Here is a 17018-nt window from a genome sequence, read left to right on the forward strand (position 1 = left end):
ATTCCTAAATCCTTTCATGTCTATACATACTTTGTTAGGACTTTTGAGGCACATGAAGACAGGCAGTGGTGTTTATATTGGCAACTGATTATAGGCAAGCAAACGTATGAACATCAATGAATGAGCAAATGACCAGTGAAAATATCATGTTAGCTAGTTGTTTGAATTTTGTTCTGTCATAATAATCTTGCACTGAAGAATTAAATGCCTATGAGATGCCTTGTCAGTTCCCCTCTTACTGTGAACAGAGCAATGCACCACTCTGCACGCATAACTCCCATATACAGATCGGTACTTTAAGATTGCTCTGCTGAACACTTCCGAGACCCTGTATCTTCTGAGTATCCTGATAAGCTAAGAAGGTCTGTGGAATGGATATCATGGCTTTGTCGTTTCTCTGTGGTCAAAGTCACAGAGAGAATTTGTTTTCCTTCATTTATTGTTAGATTATGTATTGCTTTCCACTGCTGCATTTTTGAATTCTTATATCCACAGAGGTGTAATGTAATGTAATGGAGAATAATATCTAGCATATAGGTTAATAATCAAGGATCGAGGATCTTTTGTTGTCATTCCAGTATCCATGTGGAGAAACAAAATTCCGTACTCAAGTCCCAGTACTACATAATAAAAAGTAGCCTCTCAACGCTGCAGACTTTGTGATAAAGGTATCGCATATCAGTGATAAGGAGAATGAAATAACATTATTACATAAATACAGTAAAATAACTCTGGCTAAAATAAATATTATTGCAATATGCCCTGCAATTAACAGCAAGTAAAAAAGGTAGTAGCATTAGTTTAATACATTAAACTACTGAAACAATATGCAAAGTGTAGTGATGTTGTATTTATTAGTTTAATAGCATCCAAGAAGAAGCTGTTCCTCAAACTGGTAGTGCCAGTCCATAATGTTTGCAATCTCATGCTCAATGGGAGGGGGCAAACAGTCCATGTGCAGGATGAGTGACATCTTCCATAACAGAGGAGTCTTTACTTTTGCACCTGCTGGTGCAAATGTCCTCGATACCAGGTAGGTTGCTGTCGATGATCTGTTGTGCAGACTTAAGCACCCATTGCAGTTCTCTCCTGTCTGCGGCCGAGTAGCTGCTGTACCGCACCGCAATACAGGAGGTAAGGATGCTCTCTACCACACACTTGTAAAAGGAGGTCAGAATAGAGAGAAACAGACCAGCCTACTTCAGCCTCCTCAAGAAGTAGAGGCGTTGGTGGGCTTTCTTTACCAGGTAGGCTGTATTTCATCTCCAGGAGAGGTCATCTGTAATATGCACACCCAGGTATTGATAATGTCTAACTACCATATTTTAAAATCTTTTAACAGCCAGGGAAGTTAATGTCTAATGTTACCTAATTTTAAAGGGAAGGAATCAGTATAACAACTTATTTCTGTGGCACATTTATGACCGTAGTAGATCAGATAAGACTCTTTGTTAAGTGCATCGAGCCATCTGTGAGGAGAGGCAGATAACTGACCAGAGTGGGACAGGTGTGCAGGGACACTTTACCTTCTATACACCATTACTCCCAGGAAAGAAAGACTGGAATGGTTTGGATAGGTAGAATTTAGGCTGCTCCTTTCCCCTTCCAGGAAGTAAAGCATAGACTAAAACGGGGCTGAGTCTTCTTGGGCTGACACCCCCACTTTGTAAGAGTCATGTCTAGGACCATTAGAATTGGATAAATGAGGCCTGTAAAGCCATGCGGTGTCTTTCTCCCTCACTCAGCTGCCTGTTTCTGCCAATTGCCATCCTGAAGAGAGGTCATCAAAGGCCATGCTGGACTAGGCCAGACAAGAAACTAACTCAGCTTACTAAGACTGAGAGCCTTCTGGTAGTAAGCATATTGGGCGCAAGATGTGATGCTTATTATCAGATTGTATTATTTTAGCAACACTCACATTTGTAGCCTGCTTACATTTTGGGCCTATTATCTATAATACATGATCAGTTATTGTGTAACTGTCTCTCCTTCCTCTTCTAATGTTCCGTCTAATTGCCTGAGGTTACAGATATAAGAAGAAAAGGGGAAGTGTTCAACTACAATACCAGTCAACCCTGACAGTGTGGTAAGAGTATGGGATTTGGGGCATTCTGTTATAGTCTACGTAATATAGATCCTGACATGGAGAATGGGGTCGACTTAGGACCCTGCCATGACAAAATAAATGTTATTTTTATTTACAGAGCTATGTGAAGGTATGTGAATTTCATTGGATTTCAATTCCATAACCTTTTACCTGAACCTCAGTATCTCATGAATATAACCTGAATAAACAGTATACAACATTATGTTTCACTCTTTATTGAATAAAATGTTATTATAAAAAAAAACTTCAATTGTAGCAGCATACAACAGTACATGAAGCCTTTAATTTAAGGAACAGTGGCAACTTCTATAACAACTATAACAATAAAGCCATTATTGTCACTACTTTCTCTCACATTTGAGGAATATTTGCCAATTTGTCCTTACTACACTGTTTTAACTTACTCAGAATATGTAAAAAAAAAGGTAAAGGAAATTAAAAATCAAAATATGAAGATTTAGTCAGATGATAAATCTGTTAGTAGATTTGCAATGAATTTACTATGATTAAAGATTGCTTTAACTACATTTATGAGTGATTTCTCATAAAGTAATTTTCTAATTTGATGTAACACAAAAATTTGTTTTCCTGTTCTGTTATAGAAAACGTTAAAGTTTTTGCAAGAGAACAAATGAAACATCAAGATAGCAGTTGTTGCTATTTATGTTCACTGATCAGTAAATATGTAAAAGTCCAGGAAGTTTCAAGCATGGTGACATGAGCAGAAAATATAAGCAGAAGAGATGAAGACGTTTCTCACCAAGAGGTTTACTCCATGGCAGATTTTTGGCACTGTAAGTTAAAAGAGATGTATATAAATGTTCAATCGTAAAGTGAATTTGACTGATTTGCACAGGTTGAAGAAAAATTCAATTGTATTTTGTCTTAGTTTGTTTTCCCAGTGTTGTCTCAGATTATCTAAGGTGGTATTATTTTGAAAGAATTTGTATCATTTTGATATAGCTCCTTCATCGGTTATTTTATTTAAAATCTCTGTGGGCAGTGATTTGGTAAGGTTAGGGATAGGAGTTGTTTTGCTTTTAGTAAAATTTTCTGACTTCAGCACAAGTTTTAACAAAAAAAAATTGGATGAAAGGCACTTTCTTGAAAAAAAAACAGCTACCTGTCTTTTGTTTTCAATTTCCAAATTACTTGCATCAAAATCATAGTTTGATTAGGTCAGTCTAATTCATCAGTAATACACAAAAAAACAAAAAAGAAATGAATAATGCACACAGAGTATTTTCCTTTCTGCATTCACTTTGCTGTCTAACTCAATGCGATCCTAGACATTTAATCTACAATACTCACACAGGGATCTGACATCACGTCAACGAGTCTAACAGTCCTCCTACCAAAGAGGGTGTACGTATAACGTAACAACGTTTTGCTGACATTTACAACTAACGATCATCCTCTGCCCCTGGATGAAAATTAAAGTCAACATCTGTCCTCAAAGAGTTAAGTAAATGACTTAAACCATGTTGCAGCATGCATAAAGTTCAAGTCTTTGATTCTTGCCTACAGAGTAGTCAGTGGATCAGTACCAATGTATATGGAGACACTTATGAGGTCCTACGCCCCTTCTCACCCAAGCAGATCTTACAATGAATGGTGTCTGTTCATGGCACGTCTTTATGTCATCAAACCATAATCCAGACTCATTATGTGTATCTCCTAGCTGGTGGAATGATTTGTCCATCTGCAACTTGACCGCTGACTCCCTCAATGTGTTTAAGAAGCTTATGAAGACTTTATTATTCAGTGAGTGTCTATTTAATTGATAATGGTTTTAATAAAAAGAAAGAGTAACAAGTCTTGTGTCGTCCTGTTTTGTCTCGAGCTCTTCACTTATGAAGATCATTTTGTAACCTACTCCTGTAGCACTTGTTTCAAGAAAGTCCTCCAGACTGATGTTTACTCAGTTATGTTTGTCTCTTTTGTAAGTTGCTTTGGATAAAAGCAACTGCTAACTAAATACCATGCAATTTATCTTTGTATAGCCCGAAATCACACAAGAAATGCTGCAATGGGCTTTAACAGCCCCTTCTTTTTGACAGCCCCCCAAGCCTTGACTGTCTAAGAAGACAAGGAAAACTCCCCAAAAAAAACCCTAGTAGGGAAAAAATGGAAGAAACCTTGGGAAAGACAGTTGAAAGAGAGACCCCTTTCCATGTAGTTTGGGTGTGTAGTGGGTGTCAAAAAAGGGGGGTAAATACAATACAATACACAGAACAGAACACAACTAATCCTCAATACACTTCAGTCTCATTCCGAGGGAAGCGAAGGACATTGAGTCTGAATGGGCCATGTTCCGAGCCTCCATTGTCGATGCAGCAGAACGGAGCTGTGGCTGCAAGGTTGTCGGTGCCTCACGTGGAGGCAATCCACGAACCCGGTGGTGGACACCTAAGGTTCGAGAGGCCGTCAAACTGAAGAAAGAGTCCTGTCGGGTCTGGTTGACCAGTGGGACTCCAGAGGCAGCTGAGGGGTACCGGCGGGCCGAGCGTGTGGCAGCATCGGCTGTTGCAGAGGCAAAAACTGGGAGGAGTTTGGGGAAACCATGGAAAACGACTTTCGGTCAGCACAGAGAAGGTTCTGGCAAACTGTCAGGCGCCTCAGGAGGGGAAAGCGGTGCTCCACCAACACTGTGTACAGTGGAGATGGGGCCCTGCTGACTTCAACTGCAGACGTTATTGACCGGTGGAAGGAATACTTCGAGGATCTTCTCAATCCCACCAGCATGTCTTCCTTAGAGGAAGCAGAGCTGGAGGACTCTGGGGGGGGGCCCGTCCATAACAGGGGCCAAGGTAGTTAAAAAAGCTCCGAGGTGGCAAGGCCCCTGGGGTGGACAAGGTCCACCCTGGGTTCCGCAAGGCTCTGGATGTTGTGGGGCTGTCTTGGTTGATACGTCTCTGCAACATCGCATAGACATCGAGGGCAGTACCTCTGGATTGGCAAACCGGGGTAGTGGTCCCCCTTTTTAAGAAGGGTGACCGGAGGATGTGCTCCAACTATAGGGGGATCACACTCCTCAGCCTCCCTGGTAAGGTCTATTCAGGGGTGCTGGAGAAGGGAGTTCAGTCAATGGTCGAATCTCGGATTCAAGAGGAACAATGCGGATTCCGTCCCGGCCGTGGAACACTGAACCAGCTCTACACCCTGGCCGGGATCCTGGAGGGGGCATGGGAGTTTGCCCAACCAGTCCACATGTGTTTTGTGGATTTGGAGAAGGCATTCGACCGTGTCCCTTGAAGCATCCTGTGGGGTGTGCTCCAAGAGTACAGGGTACAAGGTTCGTTGTTACGAGCCATTCAGTCCCTGTACAGGAGGAGCAGGAGCTTGGTCCGCATTGCCGGTAATAAGTCTGACTCGTTTCCTGTTGAGGTTAGACTCCACCAGGGGTGCCCTTTGTCACCGATTCTGTTCATAAGTTATATGGACAGAATTTCTAGGCGCAGCCAAGGAGCAGAGGGGGTCTTGTTCGGTGACCTCAGAATCTTCTCTCTGCTGTTTGCGGATGATGTGGTTCTGTTAGCTTCATCGGACAGTGACCTCCAGCTCTCACTGGAGCGGTTCACAGCTGAGTGTGAAGCAGCGGGGATGAGAGTCGGCACCTCTAAATCCGAGACTATGGTTCTCAGCCAGAAAAGGGTGGAATGCTCTCTCCGGGTTGGGAACACATTTCTGCTTCAAGTGGAGGAGTTCAAGTATCTCGGGGTCTTGTTCACGAGTGAGGGAAGAATGGAGAGGGAGGTTGACAGACAGATCGGTGCGGCATCTGCAGTAATGTGGGCTCTGCAATGGTCCGTCGTGGTGAAGAGAGAGCTGAGCCAAAAGGCGAGGCTGTCGATTTACCAGTTTATCTACGTGCCTACCCTCACCTATGGCCACGAGCTTTGGGTAGTGACCAAAAGAGCAAGATCACGGATACAAGCGGCCGAAATGAGTTTTCTCCGCCGGGTAACTGGACTTTCCCTTAGAGATAGGGTGAGGAGTTCAGTTATCTGGGAGAGACTCGGAGTAGAGTCGCTGCTCCTCCGCATTGAGAGGAGTCGGTTGAGGTGGTTCGGGCATCTGGTTAGGATGCCCCCTGGATGCCTCCCTTTGGGGGTGTCCTGGGCATGCCCCACTGGGAGAAGGCCACGGGGCAGACCTAGGACAGGCTGGAGGGATTATATCTCCCGGCTGGCCTTGGAACGCCTTGGGGTCCTCCCAGAGGAGCTGGAGGAGGTGGCCGGGGAGAGGGAGGTCTGGGCTTCTCTGCATAGGCTGCTGCCCCCGCAACCCGACCTTGGATAAGCGGTGGATAATGGATGGATGGATGGATATAAATGAATAGTAAAAATCTGAACACCCCCCTGACGTAAACCAAATGATATTTAGATACAGGATTCTTATTATTATTTCAGCTACTCCTGTTAGGGGTTGCCACAGTGGATCATCTTCTTCCATATCTTACTGTCCTCTGCAGCTTGTTCTGTTACATCCATCACCTGCATGTCCTCTCTCACCACATCCATAAACCTTCTCTTAGGCCTTCCTCTTTTCCTCTTGCCTGTCAGCTCTATCCTTAACATCCTTTTCCCAATATACCCAGCATCTCTCCTCTGCACATGTCCAAACCAACGCAATCTCGCTCCCTGACTTTGTCTCCCAACCGTCCAACTTGAGCTGACCCTCTAATGTCTTCATTTCTAATCCTATCCATCCTCATCACACCCAGTGTAAATCTTAGCATCTTTAACTCTGCCACCTCCAGCTCTGTCTCCTGCTTTCTGGTCAGTGCCACCGTCTCCATTCCATATAACATAGCTGGTCTCACTACTGTCCTGTAGACCTTCATCACCTATCATAGGATAAGTAAGGATAAGGATAAGTGTAGCATATGTTAGAGAGGCAGATCAATCTTTGATTATGCAACCATAGTATGGGGAATGGTCATTGCCCTGGCTTACACTGCATGCCCAATTAAACATGAGCAAGGTATGTGCACATTAGATGCCCAGAATGTCGACTCCTGAAATGAAACATCACTGACTCTCAAAACAAACTGGAAGAAACATAAGAAGAATTTTCTAATCTAGGGTGAAGTTTGGACACATCACTATGACCCAATGTCTAAACAACTATCGAAAAAATGGAATCACAATGACTGTCCATGACCAAAGTGATCTAATGTCTAAGCCATCCCTGGCAAGGTTGTGTGTGTAAATGTTTTTATGACTTTGAGGATGTAGTTAGTTCTTTGTTTTTCTGTGTTTGTGTCAGTCAATCCAGGAAAGCAGCAAGGGAAGTTATTGACCCCCCCTTTTGTTTATCTTAAAAGCCCCTTGTCACACTGTACTGGTTGTAAAGTTTGCTCAGTGAAACTATGAATTTGAAGACATGCGACACCCAACATGTTCTCCAGATCTGGCCTATGTTGACTTCTGCCAGTTCTTAGTAATAAAAGCAAGACAAAATGTTTTGTTTGAGTCACATACAAATTACTACAAATAAATTACTGTTCAAGGGGATTATGTTACAAAAAATCATGTTTCATCTTACTGGTGTGTTATGGTGATTAAAATATACTCTGAAATAGAAATATGCAAAAGAGAAATGAACTGAGTTAAGGTTTACACAAATTCAGTTGTTTTCTGTAATATTGAATTATGTTCTGTTACTGTCAATTCACTTTGATTGGTATTTGTAATATCTAGTATTGTGATAACTGAATGATATAATGTTGTTTAAAAATGAATTGGTGGCTTAGAGAAATAAACAGCTGCCTGAAAATAAGCTATTGTATCTCCTCAAACTTTTAGCAATATGATCACTAATAAGAACGTCTTTTAAGTACTCTGGGCTATCTGTGACAGGGAACAGGAGAGTTGACCAGTGTGGGTATAAGGCTGTGTGGACATGTCAGAGGCATTGTTTTTGTCTGAATGAGCTCCAAGATCAAAGACAGGAGCACTTTACATAATATAAGTCCATTCACCCAGAAAGAAAGCCTGGACTGGAAGGGATCATGACTGCAGAAGAGAAACAGGTTTAAGAAGGTAGTTTACGGCTTAATTACCTGTGTATCCTTTAATGTTTGTCTGAAATTGGAGATGGTGCTTACATGCAGGATCAGAGCAGCTGAATTTGGTGCTGGGTTGTGTCTGAGCCATTTCATTGGTGAATGCTGCACCTCCACTGGAAGCTTACTTGTTGCAGGTTACTCCCTGCTGTTTTCCATCCTGAGGATAGGCCTTGTCTCTCTCTGTCTCTTTTTCAGCTGCTCCATTCATGCAGATGACCATGCTGTCTGTATTTATCACACCATCAAAGGGCCATGCCAGAACATGACAGACCAGAGACCAATCAACAACAGCTGTCAATCCTGAAAGGGAAAATAGTGTCATTTTAGAACTCTACCATGACCAAATATGATGCTTTACTTAATAGGCAGGACTCAAAACTCTGTGATCTTACCTTCTACATAAAGTGGCAAATAATTGCCTGCAATATTGTCAAAAGTCTTTATAATGTCTTCTGTTTGTCGTGGCAACTCACAGTGAGTTCAGGGACTGTTACATTTGTTTATTGTTTAAAACAATCTTAAACGTCTTATTTCAGATACTAGTTTAATGCTTTTTTCACCTGACATGATCAGGTGGAGTGCAAAAGTCCGGAGTGGAAATGGAAATGAGTGAATGAACACTGGTGAAAAAGTGAGCACAGTACATTGCTCTGAATAATGTTGATTAATTAAGGAACAGACATTTTTCACTCTGTGCTAACATACTAATGTATGAATCATTCAGACCCTAGAATTCTGTTGACTTCACCGTGGGGACATTAGAACAAACAAACTACAATTAGCATTTTGGATTTGTGGACACAACAAGCTGGGCTTGCTCTGTTTGAATGGCCATGCCTTTAAATGTAAACCTGCAGAACAACTGAGCAAATGTGGCCATGTCTTACTACCACATACAGGCCCGTGATTGACACAGCAGCTCTCTTATTCAAGCCAGGATCCAAGTTCTTGTGTGTGCTTCTAGGGGTCTGTCTTTGTGTCTATCTGTGTAATAGAGACATAGAAATAAATTGATAAATTCATTCAGATACAGATAATGAATTTATTACATTCAAATATTTTGTATGTTTGAGGGCATGTGTCAACCTTTTTATGACTGTGGTTTGATTGGGTAATAGACAACACATTCTCAGTTTTTTTTGCAAGACCTTGGCCAACACCTTAGCACCAGCATTTAGAGGAGAGATGGGTCAGAATGAACTCTGAAAATGATTTTTTATTTTTCTTAGCAAACATAGATATACATAAAGGAACATAGATATTAAAAACTTTGACGGTTTTAAATTCTGGCTGGTATTCATCTGGGCTTGTGGCTTTTCCATTTTACAGCTTTTGGAATTTTGGAAAGGATCCAGTTCAATTAAATGTGAAACTTGAAGTTGGTGTATGTCAGAAAATGTTAAGAATAAATCTATTTGATTAAGTTTTTATTGTAGTCAGAAGAATCTAACAAATATTATTTGTGAATATGTTGCATAATAATTTTTGTTCAAGAGTTTTTGAACCGAGATGTATTATTTTTGTAATAGTATTCCTTTTTTCCTTTTTGACTGTTTGATGAGGTAACATTTTATTAGCCTTTTTTCCAAGTTCTTAATAAAAGTAACATAATTTAACTAGTAACTGTTATGTTTTTCTTGAGGTAAGGAGGCTAAAGAATTTTTAAGAATTTAGTCATTTTCATAAAGATCTAGAAGAGGTCATCATGGTTATTTTGTAGCTAGTTTTAAAAGTAAGATTTATTAATTTTATTATCCTTCTGGTTTGCAGATTCCTCTTGTGTCTACAGTATGATATTATTTGGACTCTAAACATCCCTTGGCAATCATCATTTTAGACATTTCAGATATATACTGTAAAAAAGGGTCCCAGGTGAGCCCATGGCTTCAGCCCCCACCCCCCTTTAATTCTTTAAAACCTCTGCCTGCTCACATGAATCTTCATCTACTGGTGGTGTTACTCTTTGTTCCCACATCTCCAGGATAAGCTGTAATGTTCACTGATGACTGTAAGTTGGCCTCTGTATGAGTGAGTGGTGGCGTGTGGGTGGTGATCTTGGTTCCAGCGTTGGTTCTTGCCTTGTGTCCCTGTGGCTGGGACTGGCTCCAACTACGTACGTCTCATTCTGTACTACATAAACAACAACATTTGTTTCTATGGCATATTTTCATACAAAGTATGTAGCTCAAAGTGCTTTAAAAGATGTAAAAAATTGCAAATAAAATTAATAAATTAGAAATAAATGAATGTATGAGTGAATAAATAGTTGGAATACCAAAAATGCTAAATAAGAATAAATCAGTACATATATACTGTAAATAATACAGGTAGACAAGTAAAACATAAGAGTCCTTAATTATGGATCAAGGTTATTTCTAAGACTTTCACTCTTTTATTTCTGCTAACGACTAAGTTTGACCACTAGCTGGTGCTGAAGACCCGCTAAACTTCAGAAACAATAACCAAACACAAGTCCTGGGTTCAAAAGATCTTTAATTTATCACAAAACTTTACTACAACCCCAAAGTCCTGACCTCAAATCTGTGTGGAGTTTAAACATTTCATCCTGTTAATGGCCAAGTTGAGCAATTTGCTGATCTAAACCAAGTGACTGAGTTCATATACACAGGTACACCCAGTGCTAGATTAGCATCTTATATGGAGGTAGTTCTATTCTAGCCTCTTGTGATCCGGTACTGGAATGATCAACCATGTAGAAAAAATTAATGGACAGATGAAATTATCTGAATTGTGGCAAAATGAAGATAGTGAGTTTTGCTGGCTTACTTCTTCAGAAATCTAGGGTTGATCCCACCCTGTCACTGTCTATGTACAGTATGTTCTACCTGTATTCAGGTATGTTTTGTTAGTATACTGGTGGTTTCAATAAATGCCATCTCTATCACTTGGAAGCCATGACAGCTTTGAGTCTGTGTGCCCAGGTCTCTATTAGCTTTTCACTTCTGAACTACTGCAGTTTTTCAACAATTGTCTTTGCAAAACTGTTCCAGCTCCATCAGGTTGCATGGAGATTAACAATTAACAACCTTTTTCAAGTCCAGCTACAAATTCTTAAATGGATTTAGATATTGACTCTAACTTGGCCATTCCAGGACATTAACATTGTTGGTCTGAAGCCATTCTAGTGTAGCTTTGACTTAATGCTTAGAGTCGATGTCTTGCTGGAAAACTAATCTTCTCCCAATGTGTAGATTTCTTGCAGACTGCATAAGGTTTTCATTCAAGATTTTCCTGTGTTTTGCTGCATGTATTTTACTAGCATTTCAAAGACTACTGCAGAGAAACATCCCCAGAGTCTGATCCTGCCACCGCCATGCTTCATAGTGGGGATGGTGTGTTTTTTTTGTAATATGCTCATTCCAAACATAACATTTAGATTAGTAGACAAAAAACGTAATTTCGGACTCATCAGACCATAGAACCCTCTACCAGCTGACTTCCAAGTCCCCCTTGTTTCTTCTGGAAAATTCCAGCTGAGACGTCTCTTTGCCACTCTGCCATTAAGCCGTAACTGCCGAAGCACCCAGGCATGGTTGTTGTCTGCAGAGTCTCTTGAGTTTCAGCCATTGTAGCGAGTGACTGCTTCAGAGTTCTTCTAGGTCTCTTGGTGGCCTCCCTTACTAGTCTTCTTCTTGTATGATCACTTAGTTGGACCTTCCACATGCGGGTGCATTTATACTCCAGTCAATTGACAGGTGATCACCATTGAGCTCATTCTGTGATTTCTAAAACCAGTTGACTGCACCAATGATGATTTAGGTTGTCATATTAAAGAGGATGAATGCTTATGGGATCAATTATTTTGTGTTTTTGTAATTATTTAGACCACTTTGCAGAGATCTGTTTTCACTTGACATTAGTGTTAATAAGGCCAAATTAAATCAACAGTGATTCAGTGTTGTATAATAATAAATTGTGAGTAGTTCCAAGGGGCTGAATACTTTTTCTAGGTACCATATAGATGAATGGAAAGTGTGTGAGAAGAACGGGTTTTTAGTTTAATGAGGTAAAACCAGAACATTTTTAGTAAACCTTAATATGCAGCATCCCTAGATATATAGAAAAGGCAATACAACATATGCTTTAAATGGCTCAACTAACTAAACTTTGATTTCAGATGTGAAGATGGCTAATTTTAGATTAGATGAAGGAGATGAGTAGGACCGTAAAGAAAATCATCATTCATGTCAGACATGAAGGAACAGTAATGCAGTGGTAGAAATGGTGGCTCCAATCATAGTGGGGTTCACGCTGTTAGTAATGTTATTGTGGGTGATATGTAAGTTATTTTATAGTCTCTCATTTTTTAGTTATTTACATTCTGTAGAGGCAGCTCTGCATAAAAGAATGCAAAAATGTGATACATTGAAGACGTTAGCAATGCAAATCTAAAAACATGCTGACCGATTACATTGTGAGGCTGCAAATTTTGAATTTAAAATTATTCTGATTATGCAAATATGATGAAATGATTCACCTTTATTGTCATTATACAGATACAAAAAGCATAGTTATCACATACCCCTTGGGGTCAGGGCATAGCATCAGCTATTATCCAGCACCCCCAAGGGTGCACAAGGGCCAAACATAGTTGAATCCCTTCTGGCAGAAACAGGATTTCAACCAGCAACCTTCTGAATACTGGTGCAGATCTTTAGCCTCAGAGCTTCTACTATCACTTAATGATCAAATAACTAACTCCACTCTGCTCACTTACAAAATGGAGGTACAAACAGAATGGAAAAATGAAATACAGGGGAACCTAATTTATCTTCACTGGTTTTTGCTGCTTGTCCCAAACAAAGCTTTTGGGAGACTGAGATGTTATTGAGTGAAGCATTTTCTTCCCATTTGGCCTTCTTCCATGTGGATGGTGCCATGTCTCCCTAACTCTTTTTAATTGTCTTTAACATGCTCAACATTTGTTGTTGCCAGATGGGCTCAGTATTCATTAAGAAACTAGTGCTTCCTTTTTCACAGCTGACAGTCAAACCCAGGGCTGTGACATCTTCTCAAAATCCTAGTATGTTTAGTGTCACATTTGGGAATCTGATGATCACCTTCTGGACTCTGATAAGGTATGCAATGTAACCCTGAGGCAAGAGCCTTGTTTATGTTGCATCACCAAGCACGTGTTTTTGTTTGGTTTTTTGAACAATTACATTAAATGATGTGGCCCAGTTAGCACTCCAGTTTTTCTTTGGGACTTCAGTCATCCTTCTGTCCTTTGCATTAGTCAGATAGAAGGCACAGACCTTTTAACTGTGACTAATTTATTTATGTTTGTTTGGATGTCTACAACTGGCTCCAAGGGGAAAAGTCAGAATGGTTACCTTACAGCTTGAGGAGACTCGGTTCTCAGATCTCAGGCTGGTTAGAGTCTGTGTGGAATTGCTACGTTTTCCATGTTTTTCTGTATATTTGTTGAGCACTCTATTTTCCTTTCCTCTTTAAAAGGTGTATGTCTTGGGCTTATTGATGGCACATAAGCTGATGTTATATGATTAAGTGTGAATTCTGGTTGTGACCTTGGCACCATGCTATCCAAATTAAAAAATCTGATGAGAAGGTTCAAATCCACACTTATCACAACCATCAGGTGACAAATTGGCAACATGAAGTGTTCTGAGGAGCTTTATTTTAGTATCGCTTAAACTTTTTTTAACACTGTCTCTACGTATTGTATATGTTAATTTTATGGATGATTAATGTGTTACATAGTTTTATGTGCTTTGTAATGCTGATATTGGTTATTATGTAAGCAATCTGAAAGACTGTTTTAAATAAGACAACACCTTTCAGAGGTCAAATCATTACAAAGTAATGGTATCCTCAACATAGTGGAAAATTACAACGTAATTATAAAAGCCAGCTTTAATAATAAAATATCAGGCAATGCACAGCTGCAAATGGCAATATGTTGTATAAGAAAAAAAATAAAAATCATTTGTTGTATTTCATAAATTCTTCACTAGTGCCTTTCATATCAATACAGCTACCTGTAGTAGATCTGTACTATAGTACCTTATCTATCTATCTATCTATCTATCTATCTATCTATCTATCTATCTATCTATCTATCTATCTATCTATCTATCTATCTATCTATCTATCTATCTATCTATCTATCTATCTATCTATCTATCTATCTATCTATCTATCCATCATACTTCCTCCTCCATGTTTGACAATTGGTGTCACACACTGGGGAACCATCCTTTTACGACCTCAACAATGTACAAACACCCTGTGTGATGAGCTGAAAAATTCAATTTTGATTTATCGGTCCATAAGACGTTCTTCCAGTTCACAGTAGTCCACAGCCGTACTTCAAGGCCCTATTTTGTCCTTTAAGGAATGACTCACCCTGTCAGACCTGTATCACAACGTCTCCTCTTCATAGTAGAAACTGAGTCTTGCTTTTTCAACCTGCACTATTAAGCTGTGCTTGGAACTCTTGTGCTGTGAGGCACCAATCACACAAGCTGGTGACCCTCAGAAACTTGTCTTCTGGTTGGGTTGTGACTTGCAGTCTGCCTGATCTCTTCCCATCAGAGTTTCTTCCAGTTTCCAATTGCCTTTAGATTGTGTAGGACACCACTGTACTCACTGACACTTTTATATACTGTATATATATATTTTTGCAATTTCTCTAAATGAAAGGCGTACACTTCGAAGGGTAATAATACTCTGTCTCATTTCACTTGTTAATTGCAATTTTCTTGCCTTTATCAGTGGAATTTACAACTTTATAGGGTGTAGAGGGTGTAGTAACACATTCTGTCCCAACTGTGCTTTAAGACAAACAGACAGTTTTAAGTAATCAACATGAAATTGGGACACCAGTGCAAATTGTTTGCTTCAACTTGCAAGGCTTAATTTACTTTAATTACTGCAGAACATCTGTAGGTTGTAACCTGTTAGTTGTTCCCTGAAGAAGGCCCATTTGTAATATTCTGAAATTTCCTTTTATTCAGTTTTTGTTAACCTAAACTTTAAATTTAAACCTCTGGCAGTTTGATGCTTACTTTTTCACCATTTTAGGTCATTCATTGCATTTCAACTGATTTCAATTTGAAGAAAATCTGAAAAAACTGAGGTGTTCTAAAACCTTTGACTGGTAGTGTAGATAAATAGAAAGATAGATAGATCGATCTATGTGATCTTGTGTTTTCAATTTAATTCAGTAAAATAAAGTTATGTATTTATACTATATATTCTAATTTTTATGGTGGCTCTATAGCGTGTTGAAGTCTTATACACTGGTTGTACATGCAAGTAGGTGTTTCAATGTACTCTGTTAATGTGGCAATACGTCTACTTACCTTCATTCCATGAATCAAATAAACTACTCACATTTTTCAGAATCAGATTGAACTGTAGAATATAATGAGAGCCCATAGAGACAAAATCAGAATGTGCAAACTCCACCAAGACTCTAAGCACAGAGGGAATCAACGCCAAGACTCTGCGCCATTAAACCGCTGCTTAACAAAGCAATTCAAGGAATCTCAAGGTATGTGAAGCAACATATGAGTTGTACTCACAAGGTGATGAAAGAAATCAACACAGGATGTGAAAAGGATGAGGAGAGAAAAATTACAGATTAAAGGAATACTCCACCCAAAAAAATGATCATTTTTTATGTGATACTTTACCTTAAGTTTTTGTGCAGAATAGAGATTAGAAAGTTGATGATAGAATAGGCAAAGATGGTGACCAATGCTGGACATAATTTTAAACATCCCAAGCACGTATAACTTTATTAGTTTGTTCTTAAATAAACCAATTATGAAAAACTCTTTTGTAAAACAAAAAACACTCAAACACGAACAACCCACCTCCATTATTAACATTTATATTCACAGAGGTGAGTCACTGCTGAAGTACCTCAGGATTATTTAGCTGTGGTTTGTGAAATTACACGAGTGACCTGACCTTCTGCTTGTTGAAGCATCTCAAATATGCACAAGTTCAGGGCTTTTTTTCCTTACAATGTTTTCACTTGCTTTTCTGTAACATGTCATCTTCAGATGTACATGTTTCTCATCAAACATTGCTCAGTTGATATCATGTGACATGTAGTGTCAGCCAATGACTAAGCTGTCACTGGACCATATTCATGACCAATGAATGAGGAGGGAGGTGGGTCATCAGTTCAAATGCTCTGTTGCATTTGAGTTTGGTACCTATTAGTTCACAAGAGTATTTTCTCTCAACGGTTTTCACAATATTTTACTAAAAATAATGTACATGTGTTTTGGACATCGTAAGCCTAAATGACTTAATGTGTCGATTATGTGACACAAATATCATGAGACCTTTTCATGGACATTTTCGTATTGTTTACTGCTGTCCAGTGTTGGCCACCATGGACACCTATAAAGTTTGTTATCTCTGTTCTGCACAAAAACATGAAAGTAAAGAAAATTCTCGACCGTTACAAGAATTACATGGGATAAGTTGCATAAAAAAATATTTTTGGATGGAGTATTAATTGACAGGCAGGTTAAGTGGGCACTTCGTAATCCTGGAAAAGAGAAAGAGTTCACTTCAGTTTGAAGGACAGGAACTGATGGAGTAAGCTTCAGATGCTTGATGCAAGAAAAGCTGAATGGAGATTTGCAGAGAGCTGTGAAACAAAAGGTATGCTGAGGCAAGACAATCTGAAATGCATGTAATGATATCCATAACTTTAGGAGCATCGATAGGTTGTCTAGATGTATGACTTAGATCTCTATATTTCTGTATCATGTTGGCAGTATGCTGTAGTTTTCTGATGCATGACATGATGCTTATTAAGAAAGACATTAAACG

The 17018-nt window shown here is 39.5% G+C and overlaps 1 protein-coding gene across 1 annotated transcript in view; it reads left to right on the forward strand.

The window, feature by feature from the left end:
• Positions 1-17018, forward strand: part of armc6 (armadillo repeat containing 6) — a 494113-nt gene that overhangs the window by 162836 nt on the left and 314259 nt on the right. The window lies entirely within an intron of this gene.

This window comes from Erpetoichthys calabaricus, chromosome 12 (assembly GCF_900747795.2).
Source record: "Erpetoichthys calabaricus chromosome 12, fErpCal1.3, whole genome shotgun sequence".
In the NCBI taxonomy this organism is placed as follows: domain Eukaryota; kingdom Metazoa; phylum Chordata; class Cladistia; order Polypteriformes; family Polypteridae; genus Erpetoichthys; species Erpetoichthys calabaricus.